This window comes from Staurois parvus, unplaced genomic scaffold (genome assembly GCF_062004578.1).
Source record: "Staurois parvus isolate SC_StPar_1 unplaced genomic scaffold, SC_StPar_1.0 ptg000562l, whole genome shotgun sequence".
NCBI lineage: Eukaryota > Metazoa > Chordata > Amphibia > Anura > Ranidae > Staurois > Staurois parvus.
This window is the reverse complement of record NW_028318358.1, coordinates 874,399-887,230: the sequence shown is the minus strand read 5'-3', so window position 1 is coordinate 887,230 and position 12,832 is coordinate 874,399. Positions and strand designations below refer to the sequence as shown.

The window sequence follows — 12,832 nt, the reverse complement described above, 5'->3', positions numbered from 1 at the left end:
TGGGGCACACCTACAACTTTTTGAGAACTAGTCCATTAACTTTAGGGCCCCTTCACACTGAACAGACAGCTGCCTGAGAGTTAAAACACAGAGGTTTACCTCTCTGGTGGCTGTCCATTCCGACTGCAGTAGGGGGCAGTGTGGTGTGTGGTGAGTGATTCAGCACATCACACAGCTCCCTTTTTTTTATAGAAACTTTATTTGAAGTGCAGAAGAGTGACACTTCATTCATGCATTTCTCCTATTAAACCTGTATTTATATACGTTTAGAGGACATTTCTAAATGCATATAAAGATTCTTCCATGATGCAAGTCACGATGTACATTTCGAGAAAATAGAATTCTGTGTGTCCCGATTAGACACTCTAAACACGGCTTAACGCATTGTAAACATTTAAAGAATTACTCTAAAACAGGAGCATCTAAAAACGCAAGAAAAAGTGACCTGAGAGGCATAAAAGTTGTGTATAACTTCCCAGATTGCTTTTCCTGCATTCAGAAAAGCTAAACCCAGAACTGACAGAGTGAATGAAGCGGTTTAGTCTTCCATGTTAGGAAGTCATAAATGTGTACCTCACTCCTTATTGATTCTTTATGATTTTCTTCAACTCTAAGCAATGTTTCTAATCTATTGACCTTTTGTTCAGATGAGCCTTTATGCTGCTGTACCAGTATATATTATTAAGGTCACTGGTTTTCTTATAATACATATGGCTCCCACACAATCCCTCTGTCCCACAAAAGTGGTCAAAGAACAATATTGCTTACCAGGAGCATTGTGTTTACTCTGTAATTACTTGGTGTTGATATGGTTATTTCTGTCCATCCTTGAAATCCCCTGTCCCTGATCTTCGGTTTTCTATTTCTGACTGCCCCTGACCTTTGAGGGTATCTGTCTCTGTAAATGATTCCAAGATTTGTTGTCATTTTTCTTTATCAGTGGTCCTCCAGTGGGACAACTATGTGTTCAGATGGAAGGGATTTAAAGATGACCTAAATTCTCAAGTTACTTAGTCATAAGAGAAGAATGTTAGGGATAATAAAGACCACAGAAAACTGAAGTGCTGCTTCATACAGCTGATAAGCTTATGTTTACCTACTTCCTCCACAACAGATGTTAAATTGGGCAATGTTGAGAACGGATTAAGGCTAGGTTCACACCTATGCATGTTGCGTTTGAGCCGTTTCTACATTGCGTTTTTGATGTGTATTGCAGGGTTTTTTTTTTCATTTTGTATTTATTTTTCTTGTTGCTAGGCAGATTTAAAAACACAACGCATCAAAAAACGGGAAAAAACGCAATACGTGCTTTTCTGCATCGTTTCCATTGAAATCTATAGAACCAAAAACGCAACTTTTTGCATCAAAAAAGTCCCTGACCCATTCCAAAAAATGCACCGGGTGAAAAACGCACAGATGTGAACATGTCCCATAGGAAATCATGTTAAATGAAATGTACTGTGTTTCTGCAAAACGCTGCAGAAACCGCTTAGGTGTGAACCTACGGTTAAAGGGGCTGTGTAGGCCAGTGTTTCTCAAATTTTAATTTTCTTATACCTTGACATGAGTACATTTACGAACATACTATCATTTTTAAAAACTAAAAATATTCATCACATCAATCCGGTTTTGCTATGAATCATGCTGAGACTATAACTAAAGGCCATTTATTTATTTTTTTTAATTTTGGATACAGTAAGGAGGGATTAAAACACCTATTAGGTCTTTGTTGCTGTCTGTGTTCCCATTAGGGATATTCACCCTCTATATTTGTCCTGTTTACCATTATCATTGAAAGCGAAAGAAAATCCCAAATTTTGGGTTGTCCACAGAAAAGTAAGAGGGGAAATCTTCAAATGAGGACACTAGTTCTAGTTCTGGAGGTCCCAAGGGATATCCTCTCACTTTTCGTTTTGGCTATGGGACAGGAAGTGAACGTAAATCTCCACAAATGGACACAGATGAAAAAAAAACAAAAACATGACAGGGGTTATAAGCATCCCTTACTCCATCCGAAATGAAAAAAAAAAAGTTTTACCTGTAGTTTAACTTTAAGATGTGATAAGCAGGGAAATCACTGGAAACGTCTGCCTGCTGCATCTTTGATGCTGGTTTCTAAGTAGCATTAATGTGGTTAAAAAATGCAAAATAAAAGATTAAACTCTTTTGCAACAACTCCACTTTTGTGCTCATTTTCTAGGTCTGATTTCCAAAAGTTTGACAGGGAAGATGTGAAGGCAAGCACACCTCATGTTCACATCAAAACATTCAATTGTGTAACAAAGAAGCAATTTTCATTTTTTCTGCATATTACTGGATGATTGAAGTGCACAAAAGGTTAATTTTATGTAAAATGTAATTAGGCACTAATTAAGGTGTAATTGCACTCAGTTTCTGATTTTAAACTGTGTGCATAAAAAGTGACGACTGTAAGTACCCCTGGCAGTGTTCTAGTTTGTCTATATCTCCGTCACATTTACTACTCCGCTTGGTTTAAAAGTAAATGTGGAGAAAACTATAAACAAAGAAATGGAAAAATGGAATCCATATAATAAATACAATAGTTATATGTATTACCCATATCTTGATAGATGTTTCTTGTGTTTCAGTGTATACCAGTGTGGTGTAAAGAGGGGGCATGGCTCTCTGCATTGTCACTGCTGATTCATAAACCTGTAGCTTGTCAATCAGTACCTGACAAACCTATTTCTCTTTCTTAATAAATAGCACTGCCTCTGTTGAACTGAGCTGCAGTGCCTGGGTTAGGGAGCGTGAGACACAAATGAAAGAGGTTTTAGCCAAGGGAAGATAAATCAAATTTTTTGTTTATTTTATAAAGCTTGTGCATCACATAGTAACAGGAATTTATACATGTTTAGACTTATTTGTACTTTTCTCTGTAATCAGTGGAAACTCGAACAAAAACAGGGCTATCTGATTGGGGCATTAAGGGCTCGTTCACACTTGACTGTTTTTCCAACTCTTGCCAAATGCCCCTCTAGCGCTTGACAAGCGTTGGGCTGGCGTTTGTGGAGTGTTTTTAATGCTCCGCAAACGCCGCATGCGCGGTTTAGCGGGGGTTGCTAGGCGTTTGCCAAACGTTAACACCCCACAAACGCCTATAATGAAGTTTGAATGGTGTTAACGCTCCGCAACTGCACGCGCCAGCCGGGCATGTGCGGAGCGGCACCACTGACTTGAGTAGGAGGCTTCAACTCCTCCTGACTTGACCAGAGGCGTCCGTTTTGCCGCGACTTGACGCTAACGTTTGAACAACACCATGTGCTGCAATGTGCAGAATTTTCCAAGGCGTTTGGGAAACGGTAAAAATGCTTCCCAAACGCCTGTCTGCCGCTTGCTAACAAGGCTAGTGTGAACGTAACCTAAGAGCCACTTTGGCAGATATTTTGCAACACCCTAGTGCTACGTAAAGTTAGTTTTAGTCTGGAAAAACCCTGATAAAAGGCACCCATCCCATAATAATACAATCAAAAAAGTCATCAAAACCATTCAGTACGTGCATCAACTAGGCATATCGATCATCATTATGCATGTTAAATTACAATTCCAGCTCGTAATTGCTATATAGACTTAATTACAAGGTGACTCAATTTGGTACAGGTTAAAACAGAGCTGTTTTCACACAAATGTCGTGCCAGTCATGCAATGTGTCCCAAGTTGGGAGCCCTGATTGACTAAAATGAAACACCACTCACTACAGAGGAGCTTTGATGTGGCAGTGTGGCTTCACATTTATTTGTAAATGTATGAAACAAAAACTTGTATTTGACACAAATAAACAGATTAGACTTTTTTTGTACTGCCCAGCTGGTGTGTTGAGGAATTGTAGATATTGTGCTGTTCTGTGGACTGCCCTGCCCATGGGCACCTTACTGATCAGTTAGCATTTTTATACAATTTCTTGCCAGGACTGCTGTTGGCAGCAATACCAAGTGATGCAAGGAAGGAGAGAAGAAGGAAGCCTTTAATATTAAACTCAATTTAAATACAAGCCAACAGAGTATGTATTAAGGCAATGGTCACTGCCCACAGCCATTACATTTCACAATTAGAAGTGCTACAATGCAGATCAGCGAAAAATATTCCAAATATACAAAATATGTCAAAATTACCTTATACGTTTTTTTTTTAATTATACATTTTCTCAGTTTAAACATTTGATATGTTTATTTTCTATTGTGAAAAAATATGGGTTCATGAGATTTGCAAATCATTACACTTTTTTATATAGATTTTACCCAGTGTCCCAACTTTCTTGGAATTGGTGTAACTGGCTAATATGATTCATATTAAATTGATTCGGAAAGAAAATTTGTTTTATTTTTGGAAAATAGCAAACATATCTATACTTAGCAACTGTGTGCAGTGGTTTTGCTCAGAGCAGCCCGGATCCTCCTCTACTTGGGTCCCCTGCAGGCTCTCCTGGCCACTCCCTCCTGTTGGGTGCCCCCAGAGCAAGTAGCTTGCTATGGGGGCACTTGCTGCTCCATGTGCCCACCCAACCCCCTCCCCCCCCAATTGGCTGTGATTGACAGCAGCAGGAGCCAATGGCACCTGCTTGCTGTCTCAACCAATGAGGAGGCAGAGACCCGGGACAGCCAATGTGGTCATGCACATAGCTGGATCGCAATGGGGTTCAGGTAAGTATTGAGGGGGCCGGGGGCTCTGCTGCACACAGGTTTTTTACCTTCATGCACAGAATGCATAAAGGTAAAAAAAACCTTGAACCTTTCCAACCACTTTAAATAACACTGTGAAATGTTTATCCAGGAATTATCCAATTATAGTTGGTGATGAGCATGGAACATTTTTCCCTGAGAAGGAAACTGGACCATGTTTTATGAGGACAACTGAGGGTTTAGGTTTTCGTTAAACTAAAGGTTTAGGGGTTGCAGGTTTTTACTTTATTTTTTTCTCTGAATTATAGTTTATAGACATATGTTTATATTTGTAACCTATGTAAGAGTATGTAACTACCTGCAGTGTACTCTGATACATCACTGAAGGCCAACTTAAATGTTAGCTGTCTTAGGTTTCCTTGGTGTCTCACTTTTCTGCTGCAAAAATTGTGTTGTACTGTTCTGCTGCATTATTAATAGGATAAATTAACTAAAACTTCAATAGAGAGGTTATGCCTACCTATGGCAGGCGGGTTACCAGTCCTATAGCTCTTGGATATGTCATTAGACATTGTCATGTGACCTTGGCAAGTCCCAAAGCATTCAATTCCATTTTCCCTTAATTTTAGGTGCCAACATCTGCCCAAGACTCAGCAGGCTGCTCTTCATAGCATTAGGAGATGCAGTGATGAACAGAGAGCCAGATCCCACTGCTGCTGACAATATGTGACAATAGCGGATTAAACTCACCCTGCACTGTCATGAATACATGACTAAGACACTTTAAAACTTCACAAAGATTTTCCAGCTTGTGGGACCACAATATAGATGTCAGCAGACAGAGAGAGATCATCACTGGGTTTGGTTAACTACAAGGTAACTAGTTAACTAAATGTTTGTAAACCACTCAAGAAAGGCATGAATATTTCAGAGATATACAATATAGTAAAGTTCTTCAAAGACACCGGCTTCTGTAAAGAGTAACTCTACTTACAAGGATTTTAACAAACTTTGTTGAAGATTTTTGCCTGTTTCTGCTCTGAAGAAATAGCTATTTATTGTCTGAGTGAATCTGAATAGCAGTGACTTTTTCATTAATAATCAGCTGCTGCACTTGTAATGCTCTAATGAGGCAAGTTGCAGGATCTGCATTTCTTTAGGAGTGATTAACCCTTTGGAGTATCTTGCCACAAATGGAATTTTTGTGCAGAGGATGCATAAAATCTGACTATCATAATGCAGACTTCTGCGAAAATCAGTGAGCCTATCATAAAAGAATGAAACTATATTTAAGGGGGGGGGGGCATTCCATAACGGTGTACTAAAGGCCTCCAGGTTGCCATATTTCATTGAATTTTGCAGAACATTACAGTGCTGCAGATTGAAAAAGGGCAGGTATGTTTTTTTAATTGTGACTTGTGCAGAAATTGTAGACGCTATATTTTTTTATTTGCTATTTTTTCCCAATGTTAAAAGTGGTTAAAAGTGGTAAAAAGGCGCAAACAAAATATTTACAAAAAAGATATTACAAAAGAAAAGAGTAAATAATACAACAGAAAAACCAAAAGGGATCAAGAATTAAGGTACTTAAAGTCCTGGGTTCTGGCAAAATTCAGTCAGACATGGTGAACAAGTGTTCATTCCACTTGCAAGGTTTAAGAAATACCTTGCTTAACAGTGCTTTGTCTTAACACTGATAACATCGGATTATTAACCTCAAAAGATTTGCACATTAATGGCTGTGGAGATGCATTCCTGGAGTTTTAGGTTTTGAGAGGGAATCACTGCTGGCTATGTGGATGGAAGCTTACTCTCTGTCTTTTCTAAAAACTGTCACTGTTTGCTTGCAGATTTTAAAACAAGGCTGCCCGTGTTTGGCCACACAGTTTTTGGGGTGATCAGCGCTTTTTATCATCACAGATGCTAGTCTTTGTCAATCTATATCCAATGCTGGTAGGTTAATTGGATCCTGTCTAAATTGGTCCTAGTTTATGTATGAATGTAAGTTAGGGACTTTAGATTGTACACTCCTGATGTGAATGTACAATATACAATACTCAGCATAAATGAGTACACCCCTTTTGAAAAGTAAGATTTTAATCAATATTTCAATGAACACAAGAACAATTCCCAAAATTTCTATAGAACATTTGTTTGGCTCATTACATGAAAGTAAGGTTAATAATATAACTTAGATTAAAAAATCTTTAGTTTTACTCAAATTAGTCGATGTAAAAATGAACACACCTCACAACAAAAACTACTACATCTAGTATTTTGTATGACCTCCATGATTTGTAAGGACAGCACCAAGTCTTCTAGGCATGGAAGAAACAAGTTGGTGACATATTGCAACATCTTTTTTCCATTCTTCAAGAACAATCTCTTTTAGAGCCTGGATTCTGGATTGAGAGTGATGCTCAACTTGTCTCTTCAGAAATCCCCGTACGTGTTCTATTGGGTTCAAATCAGGAGACATACTTGGCCACTGAATCACTCTCACCTGTTCTTCAGAAATGCAACAGTAGCCTTAAAAGTGTGTTTTAGATCATTGTCATGTTTGAAATGTTGATGACGACCAAGGGCACGGAGTGATGGTAGCATCTTCTCTTTCAATATAGAGCAGTACATCTGTGAATTCAAGATACCACCAATGAAATGCAGCTTCCCAACACCAGCAGCATTCATGCAGCCCCACAGAAGAACACTGTTATCACGTTTCACTGTAGGCACCATGCATTTTTCTTTGTACGCCTCACCTTTCCGATGTCATACAGTCCCAGTAGTCTTCTTTTTCAGCATGGGTTCTGGCAAATCCTAGTTGGGCTTTTTTGTGCATGGGCTTTAGGAGAAGCTTCCTTCATTGACAATACACATGCATGCCATTCCTGTGCAGTGTACGCCATTTTGTGTCACTTCTGATGATGGCCTGGAGGTCTCTGTGCGATGGTTGCAGTTCCATCTTTGTAAAATATTTGTATCACTTTTGCTACAGTATTCTGACTGATACGTAAAGTGTTGCTCATCTTCTTGTAGCCTTCACCTTGTGTAAAGAAATTATTTTCTTTCTCAAGCCTTGTGACATTTCTCTTCCATGTGGTGCCATTGCTGACAGCATGAAATGGAAAGGAATTTTCTTTAAGTAACGCCCTTTTATAATCAGCGGCTTGCTGGACACCTGTTTAATGAATAATTAGACTCACCTGCACCTGAATTCTTGTTCATTAGGATTTTGTTGTATAAAATTTGGCTTTGCTAAGACTTTCACTGGGGTGTATTTATTTTTTCAGCATGGTCTTGAATGAATTTGTTGGGAAAAATACTTTTTGTGTCTGCAAATTAACAAATCTTGTTTGCAATCAATGGCCAAAAGGGCGTCATTACTCCATGACTAAAATAAATGACTTGATCTGTAATATTTATATATTTTGTGGTGGGGTTTCTGCGCAAGAACTTTTTGTCTGTTTTTTTATGTACTTGGACTATGTTTCGTTTTTAATATTTGTATAAAGCAAAAATATGGAGTACCTTCCCCAGATATTTTACATTTTGTATATCTGTGTGGTTTTCTTCGGGGCACCTCAAACGTCTATGAGAGGTTTTTGGAATTAAAATTCAAGGAAAAGGATATTACTGGGCACTATGAGAAGCCTATCTTTTTATAGTAGCTTGCATAGAAGAGACATAAATTCTGCCATCGTTGATCTCCTTGCAAACATTTTCGAAAAAAAAATCTATTCATGGCTCTGGCTACCATGATCATCTGAGTGCTTCAATACTTTAAATCCTGAAACCCAGATTAACAAAACAATATATATCAATATATCTATCTATATATATATACATATATACACACACACATACATACACCCTTGTAACAAAAAAAAAAAAAAAAAGCCAGTAAACCTCAATGTTTATTAAAACAGTACAGATAAATGGTGATATACCTGAACAAATGGCACATATTCATTCTCATAACCTAAATTAATTAAAAGTGCAGATTTGATAAATGGATAAAGTAAGGCCCTCAGAAAGCAGGTTGTGAATACCTATGTCTACAAACAGCATTATTTCCAATTGTTTTCTGCTCTGTCCAGGACTGGCCTGCCCAGCTAATTCTGGCCAGGAGTTGATTAATGCAAAAATAAGACTCCAAGAGCACCAAAAAATGTATTGGGAGATTTGAAGGTAACTCTTGGAAAATCAGGCATCGGAGTGAATGTATGCACAGTCAGAAAGAAATTGCTCCAATTTGACATAATTTTTGCTGTACAAAAAAGGACATTAAAGCAAGAGTACAGTTTGCCATTAAACAAAAAGGCCTTCTGGAACAATGGCTATGGACTGATGATTCAGCGATAGAGTTGCTTGTCTACAGTAACAGCAGATGTATTTGGCAAAAATTAAAGACAGCATTTCAGGAGAAGGATTTCATATCAACAGTGAAGCACATTGGTGAAAATGTTATTGTTTAGGGTTGGTTTGTTGCTTCAGGGCCTGGCCAATTTGCAGTTACGGATTCAACTATACATTCAACATCATACCAAAATGTGCTTGATGAGAATGCGAGGACATCTGCTCAGTTGAAGTTGAACCAGAAATGGATTCAACACAAATTCAGGAAATGGCTCAAAAGAAGAAATGTAAGGGATCGGACTGGCTCAGTCAAAGTCCTGATTTCAATCCCAATTAAGTGCTGTGGGGAGATTTGAAAATGGCATTTCATGCAAGGAAACCCTCAAACACCTTGCAAGTAAAATAATGTCTCTTTTATTTTCTATTCTGTTCTATTATATACAATTTTTTTCTACACTATTCTATAAAGCAGCCTAAGTAGAAATCATCATCTTATTTCACTGTATATATTGGATTAGGTTTCTATATCAAATTAATTTTCAAATTCCTTGTAGAATTCAAATTCCTTATCAAATTTAGATAATAGGTTTATTTTGTTAATTTGTTTTGGACTGGTTGAAACTTGTTACTATTGTGATTTGGAAATTCAGATACATCCGAATCTCCAAATAACAAAAATTTCATTAGAATTTCGATTTGCAACAAAAAACAGATTGCACATGTCTATAGCCAAGCACCGTGCACACAGAAGGCTTGATTACAGTACTGAGCCGAACAATTCAGTGTGAACAGTCAGTGGAAATGGTGTTAATCACATTTATTGCCAAGAACATCCGGAAGATGGGTGGAATGCGGCCCCAATAACATAGATTGAACATAGTCTAAAATGGAAAAAAAATTACTGAAAATGGTCTATTATAAAAGTCATAACTACAGCTTAAAAATGTTCCCAGGCCTACACAAAATACTTTGTTTTGAATATAAAACTACCTTGCAGTCAACTTTCATAGTATGTAGTATAAGCTACTGTACATATAGGAGCACAAACTAATGAAAGAGAAAGAATGTCACTCTGCCTGTATTGCCTGCTTCAGGTCCCAGAAGATAAACACGCCATACATTGTATACACAGTGATAATTGCTAGTGGCTAAGGCTGCTGGCAATAATCACATGCAAAATCTGACAGGCTGGTTGTACCCAAGTCATACAACAATTGAATTGGGTACAACTGACCTGTCCATAGATGGTTTGAATCTCAGCTGGTCCCTGCTGAATCGGCCGAGATTCGAACCATCAATGGCCAGCTTAAGTGGAAGATATCAGAACCTCCAATTGTTCATGTGTGGGGATCTATGATTAATGCAATCCTCCCTTTGTATAAACTCACCTATATGGGCCACAACCGTCCCAAGAAATTTGATAGAACCTTAGCAGCCTGGGCTGAGACTAAAGAATCGACAGTGTGATGCACCATCTCTTTGGCTCAGTGCCTCTTACTTTAAGGGTCATGGGTGTTCCCCGTGGTATTTTCCCTCTTTCCATTTCCTTCTTTACTTTTATCTCTTCCTTCTCCTTTGTCCTTTCCTGATCCCTTTTCCTTCCCCTCTTCTCCCCTCCCATCACCTTTTTATTCCAATGTGTGTACACTGAGCATTATATCTGACCACTCGCGTATTTTTTTTTTCTATTGCTGACATGCATTTTATGCCCTTTTGTTTTATCCATATGTACCTGTGTGTCAATACTGTTTCCTTTATGGTCGAGTTGATTTAACCACTTCCCACCTGGTCTGTTGTCAAAATGATGGCCGGTTGGGACACTTGTTTGAAAACTTAATTTTTGAGTAAAGCTGACCTAACTATGCCTTGTGAATATGCACTGATTGCATCACAGAATTAACAAAAACTTCCTTCTGAACTACAGAGGTGATAAAGGCAGGGTGTTTAAAGAGGTACAGTCAGTACAGGAAATACATCACATAGGATATCATCACTGCTTATAGGCAGAACAGTATTATGGGACATGTAATCTGTAAAACTCAAAAGTAAACCCAAACAATGAGCCATATTAAGCTACAAAGCATGCAGAGAATCAAGGAAGTTGTAGAAATAGGTCAGCGAATAGGCACGACATGAAATATTTTGTATTGATATTACAACACTGATGTTACACAATGAAGTTCCATGCTGAGACTTTAGATCTCTAAAGAAAAGAATGAAAAAAGTAGTAGATAAAAAAAATGACTAGTTCACTTGCTACAGCTGAATACACTACATGCTGCATTTTTATACAACACACACCACCTCACATGTATGGTGAGAATAGGGCACATATAAAACAATTATCTTTTGATCCAAAAGAAACAATTTGTATTTGGCTTACTTGGCTTACAATGGAAATGTCTGTAGTGAGACAGATTTATACAGGATACTACTGAAAACAAAGAATAACCCAGTTTATCAATTTGGAAATTTACACAAGTGATATGATAGTGATACAAGCTGCTGTTATGTATGCCATTCTTTTTAAGCACTTCCATTCTCTCTAATGTTTTTCTCTTTCTGGACAGGTGCCTGTGCCAAAGGGATAATAAAAATCTATAAACAAAGATTACTGTATGCAGTGAAAACTGGAGACTTGCTGAGTCACTGACCTGGAAGATAAGAACTGTTCATTGTACGCTATAGCAGGAATTTGACATGACTGCAGTAAACTTGTTGAAGGCACATACACAGTGTATCCATTCCATGGATTTTGTACAGTCACTGTTTTCAAGAGCTATCAAGGCTCAGTGCTAGGCAACTGATAGCTTCTAGAACTAATTATTAACAGCAACACAGTAAAGCTACAGTCTCATCTCTACATTCTATGACAGGTATTTATAAAGCAACACACACACACACACACACACACACACACACACACACACACACACACACACACCTCAGTCCCTGCTCTCAAGGAACCTACCTCCTAACAGGCATATACACGTACTAGGGATAACTTAGAGAGGAGCCAATTATCCTACCAGCATGCCTTTGAAGTGTGGCATGAAACCAAAGAAGCCAGAGAAATCAGCACAGGGAGAACATTGCTTCCTGGTCAGGATTCCAACCAAGGACCCCATATGCTGCAAGACAGAAGTGCTCAGCAGTAAGCCACTGTGTTGCCCCACAAGAGGTGCTGCTACAATGCAGTGTGTTTTAGATGCGTTTTGCACACATTTAACATGAACGTCTTCTACTTATACCAACAGACATGGCATGGTTTCTAAAAACAGCACCAAAAATTTAGTTGGCAGGATTTTCTAACAAAGAAACATATATATTTTTTCAGGTGGCCCAGCTTCATTGTACTGCATTTTCGTGCTATACCAGTCATCCCAATGGAAAAGTGCTTTTTCTGGAAACCACACCAAAGATGCAACAAGAAGTTGTTCTTTTAACCCACTGCCCTCCAGAAGATTTTAACCCCTTCATGTCCAAGGCATTTTTTTTTGCTATTCAGCACTGCGCTGGCAATTGCAAGATCATGGAACGCAGTACCCAAATTAAATTTATATAATTTTTTCACACAGATAGAGCTTTCTTTTGGTATTCAATTGCTACTTGGTTTTTTTATTAAATGAAAAAATACTGAATATTTTGGAGAAAGAAATAAAATAAATAAACAATATTTTCTACTTTCTCTTATAAAACAATCCAATAAAAAAAAAAAAAAAAAAAAAATCTAATTTCTTCATAAAGTTAGGCCAAAATGTATTCTGCTACATGACTTTGGTAAAAATAAAGGACCAATAAGTATATATTTATTAATTTGTGTAAAAGTTATAGCG

At 37.9% G+C, this 12,832-nt stretch overlaps 1 protein-coding gene across 1 annotated transcript in view; it reads right to left on the bottom strand.

The window, feature by feature from the left end:
* Positions 1–12,832, bottom strand: part of VDR (vitamin D receptor) — a 205,275-nt gene that overhangs the window by 129,805 nt on the left and 62,638 nt on the right. The window lies entirely within an intron of this gene.